This window comes from Hippoglossus stenolepis, chromosome 1 (assembly GCF_022539355.2).
Source record: "Hippoglossus stenolepis isolate QCI-W04-F060 chromosome 1, HSTE1.2, whole genome shotgun sequence".
NCBI classification, from domain to species: Eukaryota; Metazoa; Chordata; class Actinopteri; order Pleuronectiformes; family Pleuronectidae; genus Hippoglossus; species Hippoglossus stenolepis.
This window is the reverse complement of record NC_061483.1, coordinates 14,074,216-14,091,333: the sequence shown is the minus strand read 5'-3', so window position 1 is coordinate 14,091,333 and position 17,118 is coordinate 14,074,216. Positions and strand designations below refer to the sequence as shown.

Sequence of the window (17,118 nt, the reverse complement as noted above, 5' to 3'; positions counted from 1 at the left end):
AAGGTTTTGAGAGTTTAGAGCAATCGTTATGACTAGAAGGTATTTTTAACTTGTGTAACTGTGTTTTAGGACTAAAGCAATAACAACAGTTAAGTAGAACTTAACTGTTGTTATTTTTTTGTTAATGAGATTAACCAGCTACAAGTTTAGCATTGGGTCTAAGTGCATCAAACCACCTCTCAGATCTCACGTTGAAATCTTTCTTCTGTGAGTCTGGATATAGTCACAATGCAGAGTCGTGTACAAACAGGGACCATCTCACTTCAAAGTGGTCCATGGTGCTGTACCATACACTGTATATAAAGATGGACGACGTGTCACCACGTCCTCCCACTGTCCAGAAATGAAATGTGTGCATTTGTAGCCTGAGTCTGCACAGTGGCGATTGGGGGGGGGGGACCCATGGGAGCGAGGTCTCACCGATACAATCGTGTTCTGTCAGTCTCAGCTGTCAATCACAATGTTTCGCCCGTGTGCTATTAACTGTTTTTCTGCTTTTATTTTGGTAGTCTATTTCTATAGTTTTATAGAAATAGTTTTAGTTTTCTTTCATACTCCCTTTAGTCTTTTACCCCTTCTGTAAACTATCAGGTCATAATTAGGACAACAGTGACAGGAAAACAATCATCTCTTTGCATGTGAATCCTACACTGCATGTTTTATGTTGGAGTCTGCGGTGAAATGATACTCGAGGGTTGTTCCAGTTCATAGCCTCATCCCAGCTGCTCTTAGTTTTGGTTGAGGATACCGTAAATTGAGCCCTGGATTTCTTCCCAGCCTTATCCTCTGACATTTAAGCTGGGACGGCGACAATGAATTTCAATGGCCCATTGTTCTGAACCACTATCATCAGTGAAACCCAGGACCTGCAAGCTCGTGCTTTTTCACCAAAAAAGGGAAGAAATGATCACCCATAATCAGACACCATATGCCAAGATGTTTTGAGCGGGAGCATTTCCAGCCATTAGGCATAATTGCAGTCCTGTTTTTTTCTTTATAAACCTCTGTATTATACCAAACAAGCCTCTGTGCACATGCTAACGCCACAGTTCTGACTGTCTCTTATATGGAACAACAGAAGTCCTGGCAGCACTTAAGAAAAGCACCCAACATAAACACAAAGAGGAGACTTTAGCAGGACTGACACAAAGGATGAGTAGTTTATGTCTCTTAGAGGTGCAGGAACTCATATATGTTTATTATGGATTTGTTCTAAGGCCTCGGAAAAGGAGAACCAATCAAATGTTCTCTACTTGAATGTTCTTTCGTATTATCCCTGCTATTTGAACATGCACACTTATGTTCTGCTTTTTATAAATACAACAATTTCAAGGCTAAGAGTGTGTGCCAGGAGTTCTTATTATTTTACAAACCTTATGCCTTTATAGTCATATTTACAAAAACAGTAGCTAAAATCCTGGTTCCTGCAGAAATAATCCTTCCTGGATTTTTTTGTGTCATACCGAAGGTCCAAGTATTTTTTGCCAGATGGCAGAAATTTGCCGGTGCACTGATTCTTTTGATGGCAGGACATGAAGCTCTGCTCTAAAAACATGCATCTGTGCGATATCACAAAATCCTCTGCCTCAGATACAATCTGCGCGCACATCTGCTCATAATCACATTATAAACATTGGTTATGCAATAATCTGTCTTTAATGTCTGTGTCCTCCTGGCACGACTTTCTCCTGAACAGGAAAATGAGCTGTCGCTGAGATAAAGAGATTTAGCAGGTATGCAAACTGTTTAATACCGTGGGGGGGAAAACACCAGAGTGAATACAGCAGGACACTGAGGCATCTGAAACTGAATTTGTTATAAATAAAAATTTAAGTTTGTTAGAACTCAGTTTTATCGGGTGACACATTTCTCTCATATTGTCCTTTAATGTTTAATGTTTATGTATTTAAATGTTTACCCCTCTTTACACGGCACCTCTCACATTTATCACAGTTTATTTATATGTTTTTGGCTTAAAAATCTATGATGTTTTCTTACCTGTGCTATTCGTTTTACTTCTTAGAGGCTTTGACTACAGGAGGAAAATCCTATCACATATAAGTAGGACCAAGAAGTGAGATGCTGTGTCACTGAGGTCTTTGCACTAGTGCCCCATTATCTTTATTCTACTCCAGCCTGTATAACACAGTTGATATACATATGTTTCTATGTGTCTTTAATTTCTGTCCCTTTAAATGTTTCAGTCAGTGAGTTCAGTCTTGCCTAATTTCTGACAGTAAGCTTGAGTTTAAAAGTACAATTTATTACATTAAATTATTATAATACTTGGCATTATTATGACGGCATATCAGAGTGATTAAAAAAACATTGGAAAAGTATGTAAATGAGAGTTGATGAATAAATATCTGAACAGATAGAATAAGTGGGATTTGTTGTTTATAATATATGTTAAAGTGAAAAGCTTTTTAAAATCAAATCCCATAATAAATGATCTATGAAGAACTTATAGGAAAGAGGACTATGAACACTGGTACACAAAACAAGTTTTCAATTTCATTTACAATTTTATTTCACAAAAGATGTTTTATTTCAAAATGCACCTTTTCAAAAGTCAGTTTTATTCACATTGTGTTTTTTCTGAATTGATTATTTTTTTACTTATGAAACATTTTCATCAATTCACAAGTAAAACCTTTAGTTTAATCATCCCAAACTGGCACAGTATTTACAGTGTGTGTAAAACAGTCTGTGTGTGTAAAACAGTCTTTTTGTTTTTCTTGTTGAACTTTATATTACATATAGTTGTTTAATTTAATTGAAAGTGTGGTTTAAACAAATTCCTAGATATCTACTCCTTCATGAAGATAATTTTCTACGGGTATTTTAAATCATATCAAACTACAAACTCAGCTTTGTTCAGGCACACTTTCTCATACCAAATATATGTAAAGAAAAACATATGCACAAACACAGTGTATGGTATCAGGATCTGTATTAATTGGGATGCAGGCTTCCCTACTACTTTTCCTTTAACCAGTGAGTGGCCGCTCTTATCTCTGAATGGGGGGAATCAGTGTGGCCAGCTGAGCAGTTGGAGCAGAGAGCCAGGGAGAGCACCTGACCTTACACAGCCATCTGATTAGAGGACGTTGCAGGCCATGCTGAACCAGACCAGGCCAGGCAGCGGCAGCAGCAGACGTGCAGATTCGTAAAAGGAACTAAAGCAGGTTAATTCTATTGCACCGCGGCCTCCCTCTGAGGCTTAGAGCAGCAGGCTCAAATCAAAGTAATGCCACAGCACAGGACAACCTTAACAAGCCAGGAGTCAGGAATTAAGACCCCTGTGAAGAAACTATAGCTGCACTGGTTCGGAACAGCTGATTGCCGTTCTCTGAAGCATGCATTTAATGATTAAGCTCCTATTATCTACAATATCCCCAAGCTCCCAAATTGGCTCACGAAAGGAGTCCTCTGGCGTATTTTATCTCAGCTGCCGATGGCATGAATGTTGAAAGTGACACAGTAGAGTGAAGGTATTAGCGAGAGAGTTAAACACAGAAAAAAATATTGCAATAGGGTTTGGATTTAACTCTTTTTGATCTGTTTTTACTTTTTAGGAAAAGATAGAGAATCTAAACAGGGTGGGACGCATTACACAAACAGCATGGAGGTGTTGCATTGCACCTTCATGATGGTGAAAAGTCTGTCAAAGCATAAGAAAGAAGCTTGGTTGGTAAAACTCATCGACACATAAATAGTTGGATTAAAAACCAGTACAAACTACAGCTGTTGTTTAAACATCATGGCCACATTCAAACACTAGACTGTATAATGGATGACGTGTGTCCACTTCCTCCCACTATCCAGAAATTAAACTGAAACATCCCAGATATATGTTACGCTGCTGTCGGTGCATTTGGAGCCAGAGTTGGGGAATGGAGCTGTCGTAGGGAGGTCCCGCCAAGACACGCGCTGACCAATCGTGAGTCGGTCTCAGCTGTCAATCAAGAGCTTTCATCCTGTTTTTAAAACATCCAGTAACTAATTGAAACCAAATTTACCTGAAAAATACGTCAGTATGATAAGAACGACCTAAAATGACACAAACCCTTTTTTAAAATGTATTTGATGTATATGTACTTTAACTGTTTTTTGGTCCATGTCCCATCCACTAACATGGAGGAGGCAGGACTTACAACCTATGCTGCAGCCAGCCACCAGTTGGAGCCCGAGATGCTTTGGCTCTGGGTAGCTGTCATGTCGTCCATATTTATGTACAGTCTATGCAAACCACACAGGACTTACGGTATATGTTCAGACAAGTCAATGGACAAAGCATTTTAATGCAGATGTTGGTATTTGCACAGATAATCTTTGCTGAACATAGCCTGTTGTGCAGATAGAAAACTGTTTGTTAATAGTGTTGTTTCTAAAAGATTGTGGGGCTGTTTGAGAACAGGGTCAGTGCTGTTAGCCTGTTCTTGTTCAGTATTTAAGGGGGGGGAATTCTCCTGGTGGACACACAGTGAAGTATGAGCGAAGTACAGGATAGTGTAGAGCAGAGTAGTAAGAGTAGAAGTATGGCAAATAGGTTTCACTTTTGACATGAGGCCGATCCAGTGACGTCTGTAGCTGAATGTAGCTGACATTGTTAACCTACATAGTAGTTACACTGATGCAGTGCACCAAAAACATTATCTTATTAAAGTTTTTTCTTTTAAATAAAGTGCAGTACTTTAAAATGTTTTACTTAACAAAATAAGAGGGGCCATCTGAACAATGTTTTATGGACGTTTGACGTTCAAGTTGTGTAGAGGACATGGAGGCAGCTCCTGAGGTCAGAGGTCAGTTTTTTGATGGCTGGATTACCACGTCTTCACTGTGGGTAAATTTACTTAAAAAATCCATTTGACAATTTCCTTCAAAAGGAAGGGGCCTCATACCTTTTCTATTTTCTTTTAACACTGAACGTCCTTTAACCTTAAGGAATCACATATTCAAGTCAATTCAATCAAATTTTATTTGTTTAGCGCCAAATCATAATATACCTTATCTCAAGGCACTTTACATAGAAGGTCAAGACCTTAAAAATGTATAGAGAAACACAACAGTTCACACAATATACATATTTAAACCCAGACTATGATTAATTTTTGTGCCCAAACTTAACCAAACTGTGAATGTTCCATAACGTTAACTGTGCCTTTATAAATGTTACCATGGCAATGAATGTGCTGTAGACCTACTGGTTCCCTCCTATGGGGCGGGTTAGCGACAAACAACCTAAATGGTCATTCAGGTGTGTGGACCGGTTGATTAATTGTGTTGTCGCAGGTCCGTCTTGATGTGTGAGTCATTTGTTCGGTGGCTTTTCTCCTTCCCCACATGAAGGAATGATGGCGTACAATAACTGCACAGTGAGCACAGACCCTCAGGAATTCATGTATCTATAACAGTAATAATTTGGATGAGTAAACTACAAAACGCAGTCTCCCCTGCCTGCACTGACACTGAAGGCTTCTCGTGTCAGAGCATTTTCTTTCACTCCTGACACATGGGCGAGAGCTGTTGGTATGTTTAACGTGTAGACATTTCACATTAAAGACTTTAAAGACACAGCTGTTCGTATGAGCAGCAGCCGAATACAGTGTCAGGATAACAACTGTTTTGAAAGTGGCTTTACCACGAAGTTATATATTTACAAGATCGTGGAATAAAAAGACAGAAAGTATAAAAAATGTACTGAAAGATGAGCCAGTACGAAGCGCATTACAATCGCACACCTCCCTGTGTTTCTCTCTCAGATGAACGTGCACAGACAGGTGGTAAAAGGTGTTGATGGATGTCCTCAGCGGAGCAGTCGTTCATCTTCGTAGATCCCTTTCTTTTAAAGGATTGGTGTCAAAACGCTGGCTTCTAATGGATGACTTGTTCAGACAGGACCACAGTTGTGGGCTTTCTGTCTATAACTGTTTGAACTTGCATGTGTAAAAGCAACAGAATTTGATCTAAAGCACAGGACATGTGATCCAGCTGTGACATACAAAAGTTTCAAAGAGTTCACTATTAAATAAGTAAATAAATGAATACGTAATAAGAATGTAAATAAATAAGTATAAACAAAAACACCATATGAATCAATTGAGGAAAAATACAGCGTAATTTTTCGCGAAAAAGTGAACATATACGAAATGAAAATGATATCCATAAAAATCCAGTTATAAAGAAACTGAATTATGAAATTAATTCAACTACTACTACTTCCTTCATTTATTTTAAAAGTTGTGGGTAATTCATATTTGTTTACTTTTCTAAATTTGTACACACGATTCATAATATCTTTTTATTTACTATTTGTTATCTATAATATTCACAGACATTTTCTTTTATTAAAATAACAAACCACTTGATCTAATATCTGGATTATGAAAAACAGGCCACTCGGCACAGGCAAGTACTGTAAGAGGCCCTCAGAAATCCTGAAGGACTGAATTCACAGTTGTGTCATTTGTAGTCTTTGTGTGTCCTTTCTATGGGTTTGTGTCACCACGTGGACATTTTATGTAACTTTAATGTTGCTGTGTCTCTGTATAACCTTGGTTGCCATTTGAAATGTTCCTGTGTAGATGTTCTTCTGTTTGATTGTAGTCGCTTTGCATTTTGTTGTGGTAGTTTTGCATCTCCTTTGAGTAGCTTTGCATCTTGTTGTGGACGTTGTGTTTTAATCATCATTTGTCATCTTTGTAGTATTTTTGTGTCACATTATTGAAATTTTGTTTCTTAATGAGGTCAATTCGTGTGTCTCTGATATTTTTTGTATCTTTGTTGTACTTGTTGTACAATTTCTTTGCATTTCTTCATGGTACTGTTACATCTCTTTTTAGTCACCTAGTACATTTTTTTTATGTTTTTTTATGTCTCATTTAGGTAATTTTGTTTCTCCTTGTAATATTTTTTGCATCTTTGTTGTATTTTGTGTCTTCGCATCTTAAAAATCTCTCCACCAGTTACTTCAATTGTATTGGATTCTGCTGCAACAAAGTTTACCCCTGAAATGCCAAAAGTGTTTTGTGGACTCAAACACTTCACCCACCCCTCCATCATAATTTCCATTTTTGGGTGAACAATCCCTTTAAGGTCTTGACCTGACTACGTAAAGTGCCTTGAGATAATGTATATTGTGATGTGATGCTAAAACTGAATCGAATTATGATGCTGAGTGAGTGTACAATTCTACTTTAAAGGTTCAGTATGTAAGATAAAGTGACATCTAGTGGTGAGTTGCCCGTTGCAGCTGAATCCCCCTCCTCTCCGCCCCCGCCCCCCCCCCCCTCCAGACATGAAAGAGAACCTGTGGTAGCCTTCAGTTGTCAGAAAAACTCAAAAGGTGTTAAGTTTGTCCAGTCTGGGCTACTGTAACAAACATGGCGGCCTCTAGAGAGAGGCCGCTCCCGATGTAAATATAAAGTATTTAAATATAAAGGGCCCATTCTAGGGTAAAGAAACCAACAATTTGTACAAAACATCCAGAGGATTATTGTATATTCAATTTCTGTCAATAGATCAATTTCACCTTAATATTACACACTGGACCTTTAAATGTAAAACTGCACCTACTACTTATTATCTTTTTTGAAATATTGTATTTCATTTCTGGAAACCCTCTCGGATGTCCTGACCCACATGTTGGGGACCCCTGCTTCAGGTTAACGAGAAGGGGACTCGGTTCTGTGTTGATACGCGTCGCCGGATCGATACCGAGAGCCTCCTTGGAGCTGTAAATTCGGAGCTTTGTGGCCGACCCCTGAAGGCGCCCGTTCCCCGGGATGTGCCTCCCCTCCCTCCCGGAGCCGCCTGGTCCCTCCCCGCCGCCTCCCGCCGCCCGCTGCCCGGGCTGCCTGCCGCCGCCGCCGGGCTCGGGATGACGCCACCTCTCGCTCCGCCCCGGCGCACAAACTCGCTTCCTCGCGTTCATTTCATTCCTCGCCTCATTCCGAGCATTCTTCGCATCTCTTGTCAGTGCGCGAAGCGATTCACCCTGAAATCCTCTCCCCGGGCTGGCTTCAGAAACACCACAATAACTTGACATAGTATTAAAAAAAAGAGAAAAAAAAGAAATACCCAGTAACATCACACTACCTAAAGCAGGGGACATTTTTAAATGAGATATCAATAACGAGGTAAGTTTCGTTGGCAGTCGCAGGTATTCGAAGTGTAGACTTCTGTTGTGGTGTTGACGAAAAAATGACGGTGCTCACTCTTTCTCCCGTGTAGCGTCAGGTCGTGTGTTTCCTCACAGACACACACATGCATGGCCGCTGGCTGCAACAGGATGCTCACTTCTAACACACACTGTTGCAGCTCTCGGCTTTGACATAGCAGCGACACAAATCTTTGACATTTTTCACATTTTTCCGCCGAAAACAAGCCCGCTCCTACGCCCCTGTATAAAAGCCTCGGCAGCCGCTCGTCCGCCGTCAGACCCTCGTCAAAGATCCCGCTGGGGGGGATCCGGGAGCAGCCCCCCCCCCAAAAAACCCTACACCGCACCGATAAGAGCTTTTTGGACAAGATGAAGGTTGAAATCGTTGCTGTTTTCCTCTCCGTAGTTGGCTCAGCCGGGAGTTGTTGTCGGAGCTTCCACCGGAGCATTTTCGCCCCAACTCGGAAGAAAAAAAACCTCCTGGAGAGACTTGTTGCTTCAGCGCACTTTGACGGTGCCTTTTATTTCTCAAATCGCCATCGAAGTTTGGTGTAAGTAGATATTATTTTGTTGGGTGTTGTTTCTTACTTTTCTCGCCGGTTTCCATGTTGTTACTGTGAACTCTCACCACACCGACTGGACCCGAGGGAAAAGGTTATAACTAAGGATTGTTTCATTAAAGCTCCTCTGTGTCACTCCAGGTTATTCAAAAACAAAAACACATTTTTTTATTTGCTGTGGTGTTGCTTGTCAGGGTTTTATTAAAAGACCATGACATGACCCTTAAGTTGAAGTAGCTTATATTGAAGTTACCTTGTTTTTAAAATAGCTGCAAATTGAAACATGGCCTTTAATTCCAAGGACAATTTTGCCGATTTATGTAAACTGCAGAATTTGTTGGGCTAAATAGTATTGGAAGGGCTTAACGTGGTCCTCAAGTTGAGGAGGAAAATTATATTTAAATGTAAAGGTTGACATTACCTTATTTTTTTTAAATAAGGCTGCAAATTGAAACATTGCCTTTGATTCAAAGGACAGTTTTCTGATTTATGTAAAAGTGTAGAGTTTCTGGAGCTAAATGGTATTAAAAGGGCTTAACATGAGCCTTGAGTTGAGGATGAAAACTAGCTTAAATTAAATGTTCCTATTCCCTTGTTTTTAAAATAGCTGGAAATGCAAACCACGCTATTAATTCAAAGGACAGTTTGCTGATTTATGTAAAGAGCGTCTTTGTAGAGTTTGTGAAGCTTTTTATTTGGGGTTTCCTTCATTGTTTTCCTTTCCTCCCTCTGCTTTGGGAAATGCCTGCTCAGCTAAAACTGCAGTCCCCCAGCTGTGGGCCAGCAGTGTGTGTTTGTGTGCGTGTCTGCCTGTGTGCCTGTGTGCGTGTGCGTGTGTGTGCGTGTGTGTGTCACTGAAGTTTTACACCTCTCAATTATTTTAGCCACATACCTTATTGTGGACTTCCTGGATATGACATCTTCTATTATGCAAAGGGAGGGGGTGAGAAAAAGCCAAACGCACACATTAGCTACAGTTGATTTAGCTTAAAAAGTTTGTTCAAACACTTACAGATTTCCTCTTTGTGCCAGACTCCAGTTACTCACCGCCACCTCCTCAGTATTTGTTGCACTACATTGTCAGATTTGGTTTGCTTTGAACCAACAGGCCAGTGAGGTCACCAGGGCACTGTTTACATGGCTCAGATATGCTGCTGTGATTCAATTAAAGTGTGTATATACTTCATTTATCAAGCCAAGTTTTATAAAATGTTCACATTGCCTGATTTATAATGTTTTGTCAGCTATCTATTCTTTCTGCTCGAGCAAAATTGCCTCTTAAGAAAATGAATTATTGTGAAAGTTGCTGCTTTGTGTTAAAATAATCTCAACAGAGGGGACACAGCTGAGCGTTGGGCTGAAAAACAATACCTGTTGTTTCTGTAACAAAATCCACTTTAGCTTTTTGCTGCAGCACCTACAGTCTCTTACCTCCTTGTGTTTTTCATGTGAAAGCATGAGCGGGTTATGTTGAGTGTGCAGAAGCTCTCTGCTCTCACAATGTTAAATATGCATATTCTTACAGTTAACCCGCTGTTAAAACATTTTATGTAACTTTGTAGAAAACAAATAGATGAGAAAAGAAAAACCCGTTGTCATGTAATTAACGTGAACGGGCTGTTATAATTTACAGGAAACAGTCTGAATGCAGTCAGGCGTAACTCCAGACATGTCACAGTGTAAATCTCCTTGCTTGGAAGAAAAAAAGTAGGAGTAGAAATAGATGCTTTGTTTTCAGCTTATGCAACCAGTGGACCTGTTGGACGGAAGCCTGCATAACATTTGAGCAAGAATAGGATGTTGTCTTTGTTTGACCCAATGAGACTTCACTTCTGCAAGTAGGAGTTTCCAAACTAGTTTCTTTAAGAGACTACATAGACGTGTTCACTGCTGTGATTACATGGAGTCTGTCTTTCCCTGTACTATAACTACTCTATACTTTTAAATCATGTAGAATTGGTATTGAGCCAATGTAGCTTTTCTTTGAAAATGCTTTTTTAAAAATGGGATTGTGATCTACATTTAAGTAGATGCCGATAAATATCTGGATGCGAGCGGGTTGTGTTGTTGTGCATATGGTTCTTCAGAGGCAACACAGGCGATGTGGTTTGTTGGCTCAGGTTTTGTTCATTTATGTTCCTTTGCTGAGGTCTGAGAGCAGGACTACAGAGTGTAGTTTATCTGTTGTGAAGTGTGGACAGAATAATGTGCTTTTGTGAAGGACACAGTGGACTGTGTTAATTCTCGGAGTTAAGTGAGACTGTATTTTTCTTGGATGTCCATACTCAATATTGTTTTGGCCATTTGTAAGCTGTATTTGGTCATTTTTTGATTTACATGAAAACATTGCAAAAATCTATTATTTTTACAAGGCAAAGATTTACTTTCTCCTGCAGTCTTTGGTATGTTCTTGCAATGGTACGGAACTTGACATTGTCTTTGCGTACAATAATGACAGAATATAACACTGTTCATTTTTGGCATTTGGGAATATATTGATGTCATTAAATGTAACTCGTATCAGTTTGGACCTTTTAACTACCGTTAGAGTGACATCGACACACTGATACACTCAATAATGTTAATGACTTTTTAAAAAACCAAGTGAGGAATCCAAACCCTCCCTTGAGTCATGTTATTGATATTGTGAATATTAACATCATGAGCTTAAATTTTAGAATAACCTGTAATGGTATTTTGATTTATAGCACATTAAGAGCAGCAGTCTCGAGTAGGAAGTGCTCTCTGCAACAGGTGTTAGGGGGATGCGATCATTTTTTAAGGGTCAAATTATCTACGTTTTATAAAATCCCACCGGTATTAGTTTGAATTACATTATTTTGGGGTGTTCAATCCATCTAATATTTTTTGAGTAAATCATATACTGTATAGAAAACATGTGTCTTGCGACCTGACACTTAACTTATAAGATATTTGATTATTTACAAGATGTTTGATGTCAGGGGTTAAAGGCTTTGTTAGCTCTAGGTTTTTACAGTGTTTGGGCATTAATCCATTTCATACATTGTGTGAATAGACACATTGATGGTAGAAATAAAGGCTTTACCTGACTGAAAATATAAATGTATGTGTAACGAAGCATCTTCTCTATTTATGGGCCTGTTAAATCCCTCGTGGGAATGTCAACACATTATGTGTCCCACATTTTAATTGAAACGACAATACGCACTATTATTATTTGTTTTTGTTCTGAAAATTCCAGAGTAGAAAAACAATGTGTGATCTGTAATTGAATCTGGACACATGCTCATTAATTGTGTAATTAGAAGTGATATGTGGCGGAGCTAGAATCACATCAAAACATCAGTGTTGTTCACGGTCAAAGCGCGCTTTTAAAAGAGGACACTCCTGCAGGCGTCCAGACTGTGTGTGCCCTGAGGTAAACTCTGATCTAGAAAGGGAATTTCAGAGTGTGTGCTGCTGCTCAGCAGTTTGAGCAGGGCCCACTGAGGCCAGTGGAGAGAGCCACCAAAAAGGAAAAGCTGGCTCAAAGCCACTGACGTCATCTAAGTAAATCTGCTTCACTGCTGCAGCCATAAAATGACTGCCAGCTACCGAATGCACTTTGGCCTTGTCAACTAACTTAGTGGTGCAACACTGTAATTTTTTTTTTCTCTCTCTCTTCATGTGCATACTCATGAAAGACGCTTTGTTTTTAAGTCTAGTGTCATTCTGCTGTAGTAGCGGACTTTGGCTTTTTCATTCATAAGGACAAGTCGTGTTTGAGCCTTTCCAGGCTTTCATAAACGCATCAAATCCTTCAGCTTCTCTCACCCTTTGAAGTCATAGCACATTAATATAACATTGCTAATGTGAACCATATGGCAGTCTCAACCATTTGCACTGGAGAAAGGAGCATATAGACAGTATACTGTCTGTATAATGTCCTAACCACTTATTACTGACGTGCTGTGCCTTAGAAGCTGTTTGGACGCTGGGACATGCACTTTTTCTTCCTACTTTTATTTGAACACAAAGACAAATAAATGAGCTGCTTCATGATCGCTCACAGATGAAAAGCAATATGTTCTCCATGAATCATTACATGAGTCAGTTTCTGAAACCACTATAAACATTTTGAGTTCTTGACCACAATGAAAGCAGGAAATCTCGGTTTCAACAACTTCCTGTCTCTGGTGGCCATAGGAGCCGTCGTGGTGTTCAGCTTCCCCACTGGTGAAAAGAAACCCGTGGAACAAAGGCTCACAGTCACTTCATTTACTGAAAGTGTGTATAATTTGCGGCTTGTATACAAATGTGGGTTATTCAGTCTCTCAGGCAACGTATTCAGTCGTTGCTTGTAATAAATTCCCACAAGACCTTTTATCAATGGTCGTTGTGTTTTTGATCATGGCTGACACAGATCAGGCAGACTCTCTCTGCCCTGAAGGTGCCCTGGATTCAGACGGACTTGAGGGTGAGCTCCCAACATTGATATGCAGGCTGTGCCCGGTAAATAAGTTTGGAATCTGAGCTGGGACACGGCATCAGAGAGCGGCATTGTCCAGTTGAACATTGTAGGAGCGCATGAAGAACCTTAAATGCTTAAAAATAAGGTATTTATCTATAATCAAGGAATATGTGGAGACCCTTTATAGAGACAGATTTAGTGATCAGCCGACATGAGCCTTTCACAGACACATTGGTATCGCTGTTAATGTTTATCAATATGTGCCTATATGAAAACCTTTATTATACAGAATAAACACTGCAGAAAAGATTTGCATTTATTAGAATATTTTCATTTCCTAGTTCAAGTTCTGTATACTTGTTGGTGGTTGTGTTTTCTTTTTTTATTTGTAGTTTTTTTTATAGTAAAATGTAAAGATCAACTGTAAAATATTAAGTCTCAATTACATCTATTTGTCATAAATGTTTGATTATTGTTGGGAATCATTGGCAAATGTTTTAAAATGTATGTGCCAGCTGATATACCGGTGTGGTAAATTTATCACTTTTTATTATCTGTATCGACATCAAGCCCCAAAAATCCATATTGGTCAGGATGAACTTCCAGGGGCTTCAGGTAACGTTAGGTCATTGTAATGTCTGACATATAAGTTTGTCTGTTGCTCTCAGTCTTTTGATATAATGACTAACAGGCTTAATACTTTTTGTATGTTTTGCTATTTGTAGCTATCTCGTCATCTCACTGCTGGTTCACTGTTGTTGTTGAACATTGGTTCGGCGCTGTGACCGTGTCAATGTTGTTTTGTTATCGACCTTTCTGTTGGGGAAGAAATGAAGGCTGCTTGGGCAGAATTTTGCAACACTTTTTTTTCACAACTACTTCAGACATTTTACAGCTTGAGCTAAAACAAATCAGTTTTTAGCTACAAGTGTTGGTGAAAAGCTCACATTGTTGAACCTTAAACTTTAATTCTCAGTTTAGTCCGTTCAATAGACTCACTTTTCTTTTATAATTACATAATCATCTTTAGTTTTCTTATTTTTAGGGAATATGTAGTTTGGGCTGCAACCAACAATTATTTTTGATGAATCTACCGATTATGTTTTGATTCCAGAGGTGATGTACTTTGTCCAACCAATACTCAAAAACCCAAACACATTCAGTTTAAAATGGTAGCACGCACTAATATTCGATTAAAAGTAAAATGATTGCAGCTCTTTGTGTAGTAAAGCAAAGGTTTATTCATCTGCCTCTTATAGTTTGACTACCAAATCCTGTGGCTCTGTGGCTCTCAGCCCCAAACGTTCATTCCTTGACATAAATTAGTCAAAACATGTCACAGATATATTTATTTTGAATTGTCAAAAAAGGCTCGATCATGTTTTGGATGATTTTCAACTGCAGATGAATCTGCATGTTGTGCTGTTGTGGGTATTAAGGCTCAATATGGTGTATGTGGACTCAAAACTACAGAGTAATCTTGGTAATTATAAAAAACGTGTCAATTTCCATGCTGTGGCTCACTGGTGTGCTTTCAATTCTTTTACACTGCGGAAAAATAGCGATCAGGCTTTAAATACAGACAATACCTGTCAGTGAAATCAGTTCATTTTTGGTTTTGGTCTTTTCATGGGATTTCTCAACAACAAATAAAATAAAGACTTGGTTTCAAGTCTAAATTAAAAGCAACTGAATTAGTATCTTGCAAAAATATCAGCCTTGGATCCTTATTTCTCCTTCGTTCTAAAACTCAGTCAAGATAACTATTATTTGTGTTTAATCTACAAGTAGTCATGAAAATAGGGAAGTCAAATTACATTTCTGTTACTTTTGCAGGATCTTTGTATCCACCTGTGTTTTCTGCTCCAACACGTAGAGCCCGCCTCTTCTTCATTGAATTAGGTGAAAGAGAAATTTGGTAAAATGTCTTTTCTTTTGTTATGTTAGAAGAATTTTAATTTGGCTTAGTTTGGCCTGTGTTTTTGTGATCATACCAGTGTGTAGCGGAGCGTGTTCCTTAATAGTAAATATGGCAGCTTTAATACAAATAAGCCAAAGGTTTTTAATTATTTCCTTCATAACTTACTTGATCTTCTTTCATTGCCAAACCATAATGAAAGAAATTGTACATGGCCAAAAGGTTGAAAAGGCAACCAACCTTAAAATAAATAGTTTTAGTGGAGAATTATTACACTTTGTGTTCACATTTCTAAAAACACATTAAGAATATTTCCCTCTCTTCATTTGAAAATGGTCAGTTCTCTAAATGGTTACATTATTAAAAACCTTAAATTTAGCAAGATCCATGCTAATGAAGAATTTCCCTACGTTACTGTTGATAATTTTGTACAAATAATTGTGTATAAATAGATTCTCAATGCACCCACAGTCATCGCCAAAGTAATGTCTCATTATAAATACAGTAACTGGTATGTAGTATAAGAAAAGAAAATCACATTTGATGTTGTTAAATACACCTGTCGATACAACACCTTTCAGGAGGCAGTTTCATGGCAGATGATTCCATGGTATGAAATAGTTGCCAGGGTGAAGAAAAAAGAAGGGAGAGGAAAAAAAGACTGAGACGAGACAAGAAAGAAAGAAGTACACAAGGGGATAAATGATGACTAGAGATGCAGAAGAAAAGAGATGGAAGTCGGTGTGAATTGGCAGAGCCAAATGCAAATAGTGGCCTTCATGCTCATCACCATGATTTGTTTTTTCATGACCGTCCACACGCGTCCTGAATGAGCCAGTGGCCAGCCCTCGGCCTGCTCTGCTCTCATAACTGTCAGGAGATCCTTTATCTGACGGACCTTTATTTACAGCTTTAATTTCCTGAGCTTTATGTGTTCCGCTCGCACGCCACACCACTGTGACACGGGCGAACGCCGTCTGGAATGCACCGCAAATTTTTTGATAGGCAAATGTCCCCCGAGCTTTCATTACATTTCATGTTTGAATGGTAAATTGTATCCTCAGAAGGAAAGATTTTTGTCTCTGAGATTACAGTAATTTTTTCCCTCTGTTGTTCGAAGTGGAAGACCTTTAGCTATGCCTCTTTTCTGGACTGCCCACATGCCTGATGTTATCCAGGTCATGTTGTTGCTACCTGTTTCTCGGTCTGAGGCAGGTAGAAAAAGGGGCTGCTTTGACAGAACCTGTAAATCAATCCCATTCTCTGGCAAACAAAGATTGATCCCTCAGTGGCCTGACGGTTGCTGGGTGGTGGGATCCAGGCCTCGGATTTGAGTGGGATGATATCAGACAGATTCATGGCACATAAGCCTGCTGGTTCAAAGAGGCATGAAATAAATACTAGGCCACTGCCAATAATAAGAAGCAGCATAAGTACGCTTTCGCGCCTCTCCAGTGGACCCTTTGGAAATTGGTATTGAAAACCTTGTTTATGCATTCGTCCGTACTATAAATGAAACCTCAAGGAAAATCTTACACAGAATCAATCGGTTTGTCCTGAATTTCTTGCCTTCTGTAGTGACACACTCCTCTGTTTGGAAATGTTTTTGACATGACTGCGGTCATTTAAATTTCCCCTGCTATCCAGCCCATTTCCTTTTCCTAAATGAAATGCAGGAGGTTAAGTGTGTGCTTCAAAAATGTTTTTTAATTAAAGTCTTGTGCAGGTTTTGTTTCTTTTAAACAGTGGCTGCATGCCTCCGCTCCACCTTGAGTGGTAAAGTTTTCTAAATAACCTCAAAAAGTATCTCCATAGATTTTTGGTGAATTTAATTTTTTTGTGTGTTCCTTGTAACTCTCAAGGTCTTCAGAGACCTGCTGCCAAAGCCTTCATTCCATAAACATGGTTTTCACGAGGTAATTAATTTGTTTTAATGACAAAAACTAAATGGAATTTCAGAAACGTCTTTCATTGTAAATTTCCATGGCTGGTTACGCGTGGCTTAAAAGCGAATACTTTTGACATTGCTGTTGTAATTATGCAA

At 39.1% G+C, this 17,118-nt stretch overlaps 1 protein-coding gene across 6 annotated transcripts in view; it reads left to right on the top strand.

Annotated features, from left to right (window-relative positions):
• The first annotated feature begins 7,841 nt into the window (after nt 1-7,841).
• The window catches only part of tead1b (TEA domain family member 1b), a 46,522-nt gene continuing 37,245 nt past the window's right edge, over nt 7,842-17,118 (top strand). For 4 of the 6 annotated variants that reach the window (XM_035153374.2, XM_035153364.2, XM_035153355.2 and 1 more), the window contains exon 1: nt 8,148-8,715. The gene's annotated coding sequence lies outside the window, so the exon portion shown is untranslated. The other 2 variants (XM_047339555.1, XM_047339557.1) reach the window with 2 other exon arrangements.